The sequence below is a fragment of the Rhipicephalus microplus genome, chromosome 6, assembly GCF_043290135.1.
Source record: "Rhipicephalus microplus isolate Deutch F79 chromosome 6, USDA_Rmic, whole genome shotgun sequence".
Lineage (NCBI taxonomy): Eukaryota > Metazoa > Arthropoda > Arachnida > Ixodida > Ixodidae > Rhipicephalus > Rhipicephalus microplus.
The window spans coordinates 55,663,975-55,673,080 of NC_134705.1; positions in this window are offsets into that span (position 1 = coordinate 55,663,975).

Sequence of the window (9,106 nt, forward strand, 5' to 3'; positions counted from 1 at the left end):
AGCATGGTTTCATTGAGAATTACTTCGTGTCGCTTTGTTTTATTCTCGGTGAATGAGCGCCGCGAAATCCAAGAACATAATTCACCCAAAACAAATACGAAGCTTCTACTTTCCATCAGTTCCATTGTGGTTTGAAAGTCTTTTGTTTAGCCTGTTGGTACATAGATTGGATTCTAGGAACCCAGCGTTCATAAAACACATTCCCAAGAAGACAAATAAGACAACCACCCAGGCTGGGGCTTTGGGTCATCATGATAATTTGGAGGCTGCGTTTCTCAATTTCAAGCCATAGTGGTCAAAGCGCCGCTCAATCAGCCTCGCGTGCCCCACGTACACATTAAAAAAATTAATTTGAGCGCGAACACACGAGACATTCACGCACACACTCACACAAACCCAGGCATCAAACACGCACAGCGCTGCGTGTGCTTGAATGTGTCGTGTGTTTCCGCTTAAATTAATTTTTATCAATCAACAAGCCCAACAGCAGGTTCTTCAACTCGTATAGACACTCACTCCAGACTCCACTTTAGGCTATATGTTGTGAAATTTTGCGCTGAATGTGGCCTTCTCAGTCGACATCAGCAATGCGCTTGACGATCATTGACGACACTGTGATGTGAAAACACTTCCTAACTTTTCCCATTTTGGTAAAAGCGAGGGCGACCAGTGTGGCCAGAGCCTTCAGTATTCTACGGCGGCATTGTGTGATTTCACGGCGCGGGGTTAGTGCATTCACAGCGGCGTCGTGATATGTAATAAAATAATCGACGATTCGTAGCGCGGTGGCGGCGGCGTGCCTGTCTAAAATATTTGGGTGGTGGTGCCAAGCGGCGCGAGAAAACAAGGCGGCGGTGGAGGTGCGGTGCGGCGGTGCACAGCTCTAGGTGCATGCAATGTTTATTGCATCACTAGTCCTGGACATATCGGGAAACAGATACCGGGAGTCAGATTTGACTTTACACGAGGCACCAAAGGCATTTGCGCTCATTCCATATGCTGTGGTCTCGAATTTACGTTATTAGCTCCGCTTTGTTCACATTTCACAATAAAAAATACAGTGGCATACGAATTAGTAACTCTAGAGATGCCGCAACCAGAAAGCTGAAACGCGGCATCCGGTTACCTCTGCGACTAAAAAATGGTGCCATTTATGAACTGCAAAATGTTCTCCGATGGCGAGGTCCTGTTTCGTCCTCATCATGACAGCCATCAGGGGCCACGTCCATCTTCTGGGCTTGTGTAAATTCGCCTTTGAGGAAAACAAAAACGCCGTGAACGTCTAAATTTCTCATCATCATCATGAGCCTCAACACGCCCACTGCAGAGGAAAGGTCTTTCCCAGGAGGCGCCAATCAACCCGGAATTGTGCTTTCTGCTGCCACGTTATACGCTGCGAACTTTTCAATGTCATAACTTTCTGCCTTCCTTTCACTCGACTGCCTTCTCTTGGAATCCAGTCAGTTACCATTAAGGAACAGCGGTTAGCTGCGACGCGCTACGTTCCCGACCCAAGTCCGTTTCTTCTTGGTTTCAACAACGATATCCTTATCCCAGATTTGTTCCCTGACCCCCTCTTTTCTCCTCTCGTCTCTGCAAGGTTACACTTTTAATTTTCTTTTCCTTTGGTCACTTTTCGGCCTCGATTTAAGCTGACTATAAATGAATGAAAGCTTATGCAGTTTTTTATTTCTTAGCAGCAAGGCAAATTCAGAAAAGCATTTACGCTGCACCACCGTACCGTACAATAACCGTTAACGTCGTAAATAGGTCTGCACCATTTCAAGTGAGGAATTTCCATTGCTAAATTTCGGTCAACAAGAAGTAAACAGTGAGCCCAATGTACAGGTTTATCCGCAAAAATTTGCGTTTGCGTGGTTTAAAAGCGAAGTTTGATCATAAACGGCTTTGTGGTATATAAATTGGGTAAAAAGACAACGACCCGTTTGCAGCACGATGCCATAAGAAAATTCGTACAAATGTGACATAAATAAAGGCTCTTAGTTTCTGAAACATTTGTCCTGTCCGTGGTTTCAACTCGGGACGAACACCTTTCCGAAGTCGTCGTTCCGCCAATTGAGGTAACCAGGAACCTAGCAATTGACAGCGTGAGGGCGAATTCATCGACAACTCGAAGCACATGGACACAAGTATTGCAAATTTGCAATAAATCTGGTAACTGCCACTCTACACGGCTTGCACCAAAAAAAGGAGAAAAGTGTGAATTGCCATGAAAATGACTACGAAGCGGTGGAGGCCAGTCAAAGATTCGAAAATACGTACAGTGACAGGATACTGAGGAATGGTAATGGACACAGCGGCTACGAAGGAGTGGAAGGGTTACGCGAAAAATGATGTGCTTGTGTTGTGCCTGAAAATGGGTTGTTTTCCTGAAGCTCTCTATGTCCAGAACAAACGTACAAACAGCCTAGCATCACGTAGCCATAGTCAAGAAAGAATGGGAAAATAGCCAGATAAGCCTTCGAAATCGCTCAGCTTGGATGTCGCAAGGCATGCACGACTTAATGCGAGCTTCGCCATTTTATTTTTTTTGTGCACCAGCTGTGAGTGGGGTGGATTTCTGTTTGAGCACGTCCCGTTCTTTTTTTTTATGGGGGGAAGGGGGCACCACAGCAGAGAGCGTGACATGCCAGTAAACAGACTTTTCTTTTCCAAACCAGTACTGCATTGCAAAAACACTGACCATCATCGCCGGCCGTTTGTCCGGGCGTTGGCAAATTCTTCTTCGCTCACGTGTAATATAAATGCTAAGTGGGCTTCGTTCGGTATTGCTGCAATATAAAACGTTTGGTATATTACCATGACGCTGCAGTGAACGTGCTTTATTAGCCAACGTTGAGCTCAAGCCAACACAGAGAAGGCATCTGCGCACATTTGCATATGCGACACCTACCAGCTATTCAAACTGACACTACGCTAATACAGTGCTATCGCGTGCAGTCTGATATCGCGTCGGAAAGTTATTTTTTATTCTGCTTGGCACTTCCCAGAATAGAGGAATGTTGCAGCCATACATTATTACCGACTCACCACCTGTTAAATGCGAAGCCTTTCTTAGCGATCTTCGGCGACTTTGAGCGTATCTATCTATCTATCTATCTATCTATCTATCTATCTATCTATCTATCTATCTATCTATCTATCTATCTATCTATCTATCTATCTATCTATCTATCTTGCCGCCTACAACGTGTAACTCTCCTGGCCGTTTAGATAATGGTATCGATACCAAACGTGGTATGGCATGACATGACTGTATGACGAGCATATTTGACTAGTGGTAACATAAGAGAGAGAGAGAAAGTAGAAATGTAGGAAAGGTAGGGTGTTTAACTGGATTATGCATCGAGTTTGCTACCCTGCACAGGGGGGAGAGGGGAGGAAAAAAATAAAAAAGAGAGAGAAGAATAGGCACATGTCACATCACACACACACAATGCTGAGTTTCACAGGTGGTTTCTCGATGAAGTTGCTGCCAAGTATCTCAAGAGGGCTCGTGTGGCTTTCTGTGCTGATGTGCTGCGCGGCCAGGCTCCTAAGATCTTTGCTTTATTAAATGGCCCTTCATCGAGTCTATTCAAGGCGCTCTGGAGAGTCCGGCCATCTTCATCGAATTAAGCACAGTGGCACAAGAGATGTGCAATAGTCTCTATACAGTTGCAGCTTTCACACATGGATGAATCTGCCATGTCAATGCGATGGCTGACTGACTTAGTAAACGCTACCTCAGTCCACAGCCGGCACAGCTTTGTAGCGTCACGTCGAAAAATCTTGGATGGCAGTTGTTTCTAGAGTAATGACTTAAGGTTCTTAGGACGATGATTGGAGTTAAGTGGAGAATTCGAGTGCGCAAGTGTGGCATTATGCGCGATGTGACAAAGTTCTCTAGCTGCGTCCACTCTTGACAAGGGTATTAACAGTGTGGGCGCTCCATCGTGGGCACATCGGGCAGCGTCGTCGGAGAGGTGGTTACCACTGATGCCACAGTGGCCCGGCAACCATTGTAAAACAATGTCATGTCCTTGATCAGCGGCGCGATGACAAATTTCATTAATACGATACACCATCTGGTGGTAGTTTCTACGTCGTAGACTTTGAACGCATCGAAGGGCTGCCTTGGAGTCGCAGAATATGGCCCATCTACTACGGGATTCTTGTGTAACAAACTCCACAGCGGCTGGAAGAGCGGCGAGCTCAGATTTCAAAGATGTCATGACGTGTGATGTCTTGAAGTTGACAGTGATTGATCGAGATTGTTTGACAAAGGCACCTGTCGAACTTCTCGAGACCAAACCGTCCGTGTAAACATGAATTCGCTTAGCATACGACAAACGTAAAAAGTACAGCGATATCTGCTTGAGAGCTGCAGATGAAAGGCTTGTTTTTATTTAGATATCCCCGACACTTCAAGGTGCACAGTGGGTCTTTTCATGCACCACTCTGGAGATAGTGGTATGGTTGCGGGTGAGAATCTCCACGAGATGGAATTCTGGTTAGCCGCAACAACTTTGGAAAACGCTGCCTTTGGTCTTTCTATTGGCAAGCTAGCAAGGTGGAGGTTAGGCACTCTGGATATGTGACGGATATTTGTGCGGAGTGTGTCGACAGTTATATATGTCGTGATTGGATGGTCTTTAGCAATACCAATTGTTGATAACGTATTAGCGCACCAATGTAGCCCCAAGCATGTGCGGAGGATTTGGCTTTGAATGCTTTGCAGGACCCTGATGTTAGTTTTTCCGGCATTGGAAATCACGGGCGTGCTATACCGCAAATATCCCAAGAAGAGCGCTCGGTACAGCTGAAGCATAGATGACACTTATGTGCCCCACGTGTTACAAGCGAGAAATCTCATCACGTGTGTGATAGAGCTGAGCCTGTTCTTCAAGTGCCAGATGTGAGCACTCCACGAGAGATCTCTGTCGATAATGACGTTCATGAATCGGTGACGTCTCGTATACGAAAGGTTCACGTTGTCGATAGAAACAGGATAACAGATCAAGGGCTTGCGGGTAAAAGGAACTAAGGCGCACTTCCAGGTGGAAATTGTGAGGCCTCGAGCATCATGGAGGTACGTCGACGTTATTCTCGATGCTTTTTGAAGCCGTGCGCGTATCTGGGGTCGTGTCACTGCTGAAGCCCAGATACACATATCATCAGCGTATGTAGAGAGATTCACTGATCGAGGTAGACTTTGTACAAGGCCGATGATCGTGAGGTTAAAAAGAGTGAGGCTGAGAATCCCGCCTTGTGGAACGCCACAAGCGGTGTAATGATCAACGGTGCGGCCTTCCGCAGTAAGCACGAAGAAGGATCTCCTCTGTATGTAGCTCTGAATCTATCGAAACATTTCTCCACCGATTCCAATGTTCGTCAAGGCATCTAGGATGGCATCGTGCGTTACGTTGTCCTATGCACCTTTCACATCTAGGAACATTGCAACCAAGATGCGCTTGAGGTATTTCTGCTGTTGCGCAGAGGTTACGAGGTCGATGACATTATCAACAAAAGAGCGGCCTCTTCGAAAACCAGCCATGGCCTCTGGGTATATATTATAGCGTTCAAGGTACCACTCGAAGCATGTCAGAACCATTCTTTTCATTATTTTCCCCATGCAGCTGGATAGCGCAATGGGTCTATATGATGTCAGATCAAGCGACGACTTCCCAGGTTTAAGGATTGGTACCATGCGGCTGGATTTCCACCTTTCTGAAACGACGCCATTGTTCCATGACTAGTTGTAGCATTTTAGTAGCTGGTTTCGGCCGGCGTTCCAAGATGGCATAAAGCAGCGTATATAATACCGTCCGGCCCTGGTGACGATGAACGTCCGCAGGTGGCTAGAGCTGCATTCAGTTCCTAGAGTGAAAAAAGCATAATCAGTTCAGAAACTTGTGCTACAGGAAAATCCCCAAGAACTTCGTCACTCAGGGTAACCACATTTCCCGCAATCCTCACGCAGAAATCTTCAGCAACGTCAACCTGCAGGCGGCCTTGATGGAGAGCCAATGTGCTGAATGGATGTTGTGGACTCGAGCCAAGGCCACGCACCGTCCTCCATATATGCGACATAGGCTTGCGAGGATCGAGTGAATCACAAAATTTCTTCCACCGTTGGTCCTCCAGCTTGTCCATTCAACGTTGAATTTTGTTCTGTAGACGTCGAGCGTCTCTGAGGTCATGAATCGAGTTATTGCGCGTGTACCTCCTCTCAGCCCGCCTACGAATCGTTCGTAGTCGTTCAAGTTCTATATCAAATTCTGTACGCGTTGGTGTGTATTTAATGGTGCCTGTAACCTCTTCCATCCCATTTTTCATTACCTACTCGAGGCCACACGCGTTATCATCGCATGCCTCTTCCACCTTTTTCTTGTACATTGTCCAATTACCACTTCTATTAGTTGATGAGGACGAAGTTGCGAAACCTGTGACCTTCAGATACGTTGGAATATGACTACTGCCGTGAGTCTCAATATCAGTGAACCATCGCACTAGTTGGGCGAATCGCCGTGGCACCAATGCGAGATCTAAGCAACTGCTATATCTCGAACCACGCAAATACGTTGGACTGCCATCACTCATAACGGTAAGTTCGTGGCGTGTGGCGAATTCAGCAAGTTTCCGGCCTCTGGAATCAATCTTTGTGCTTCCCCAAAACAAGTGATGAGCATTGAAATCGCCAATAACAATCCAGGGTCCAGCTGTACCGGTCAAGATGTCAAGTAGTCTTTCACCATCGAACTGACCAGATGGGGAGATGTATGCGCCGATAAACGTGAAGCTACCTTCTTCTTTGCAACGCGGAGGCATACGCATTGATTTCCGTTACGGGGTTGCACCAAATGTAGAATGTAGATTAAATCTGTGCGTATATATATAAATACTTTGCTGGGCTCACCACAAGTCGATGAAGTGAAGGCTTCGTAGGCAGAAAGCTTTATCGCTTTTGACAAATCGGGTTCACATATTACTAATATAGGAAATCTGTTGCGTAAAATGTACTGTCGAAAACATGAGATCTGTGAATTAAGTCCTCTGGCATTTCACTGTAAAACTGTCGAACTACGTACTTCGCCTCAGAATGAAGGCAGTGAACGAGACATTTTGTCTATGCAAAGTTGGCAAGCACTGGACTCAGGGCATCCAATACTTGCACTGCGCATCGTGCTGTAGGCGTGTTCGTGTTGTCTATAAGCGTGCGAATGGCATTGATGATAGACTTGATCATCGTCGAAATTTCACAGTCATGCTCTGTCACTCATCTTGGCGAGATCCAGATAGTGGTGCTACTGGTGCACATTCCAGTTTTTCTGCAGGGGTTATTCTTGGAAGTGATGGCCATGCTTCATCCAGAGCCTCCTTATCAGGGGCAGCGTTCTCAGTGCACTCGTGCTTTCTTTCCAGCGGTGGTGGTGAGGCCGATTCAACGAAAAGAGGCTTTACAGAAGGCTTGATACTGTGGGCAGGCTTTCTAGATAAAATCATGATATGTATGTTATGAATGTCATGGTTTAAATTTTATGGTGTTGCTGCTCTTGTGGTGATCTCGTTCACATGACATGTAACGAAACTGGCATAGTATGACATGATTGCTTGGCCAACACAAGCTACAGACCCTAAGATGAAAGTCATGACATGCGGGTCATGTAACAACATGACTACATGCCACCCTCATGATGTGCTCGCGGCCATTTCGCTAGCGTCACATATACAAAATTTGGTATTATGGTGCGAGAATGTATGACAAACGTATGTGACTGATGCAAATATGATAATCATGAGATGCGTGTCATGTAACAACATGACTACATGCCACGCTCATGATGCGCTGGCGGTCGTTTCGCTAATTTCCCCTTTACCTAATTTCGTATTACGGGACGTGAATGGATGATGAAGGTATGAGACTGGTGTGAACATGATAATCATGAGGTGCGTGTCGTTTGGCAACATGACTACATGCCACAGTCAAGGCGCCAACACACTTCGACGTGACACGGCATGTGTGTGCGCCGGTGTTCGTTTCGTCACGTAACGCCGGCGTTGCCACTCCAGGCGCCACTCCTTCCGTATACTCGCAGGCGCGCGCCGCACTGCGTTGCTTTGACGCATGTGCGTGTCGGCGCGTTCAGCGTTCCTCCGTCACGAAACGAGGCAGACGCAGTGCTATCTAGGTAACGCATCGGCATGAAATGCAGCATGTCGCATTTCGCGCTGGTTGCCAACGGGACGCGCCGATGGACGCTGGTCGTATCGGTGACGCCTGGCGTAAGACTATAGATTTTGCGCGTTTTGCTAATGTATAGCCTCGCTGTGCCCAGCGTGCGTGTGCCTCAACGTCACGTTAGTGTATATTGGGTCCTTAATGATGCACGCGGGGCTGTTTCGCCAGCTTCACATATGCATTATTTGGTGTTACGTGACGTAAATGAATGACGGAGGTATATCACTGCTGCAAACATGATAATATTGACACGCGTGTCATGTAAGAACCTGACAACATACCACGCTCATATTGTGCTCGTAGCCGTTTCGCTCGCTCTACATATGCTAAATTATGTATCACGTGACTCGAATAGACGATGAAGGTAAAGGACACATCCAAACATGATAGACATGATAGTCATGACACGGATATGATGTACGGCATCATTTACCTCCGCCTCGTAACGTTGTGCTGATTTTAAAGTGACGTATTGACATTGCTCATTCGTGCTTCGCATATCATCAATTCCCACTGTACTTGCGATCTGCCAATTTTTATACTTTGGACAGTGAAATCGTTACCTGCAGTTGGCTGTTTCGGGCACGTTATGCTAACTCCGCGCAAGCTTGCGCACAGCGTTTTATTTCCAGCAATTCAAATGTTACTATACGGGCTATGCTGTCAGATTATTCTAGGATGTTTAACAGGTTTTTTGATAAAATCTTCCTGACAGCGTTCCCTACAGGTTTTAAAAACGTGTTGGGATATCCTGCGTAAGGTGAATTCACGGAGTCCTCCCTGTACCCTTCCAGGGACCAGCATTACAAAAGAGTTATGATAACTATTTCCAGGACTATCACAAAAGAAAAGAAGGTCAGCATT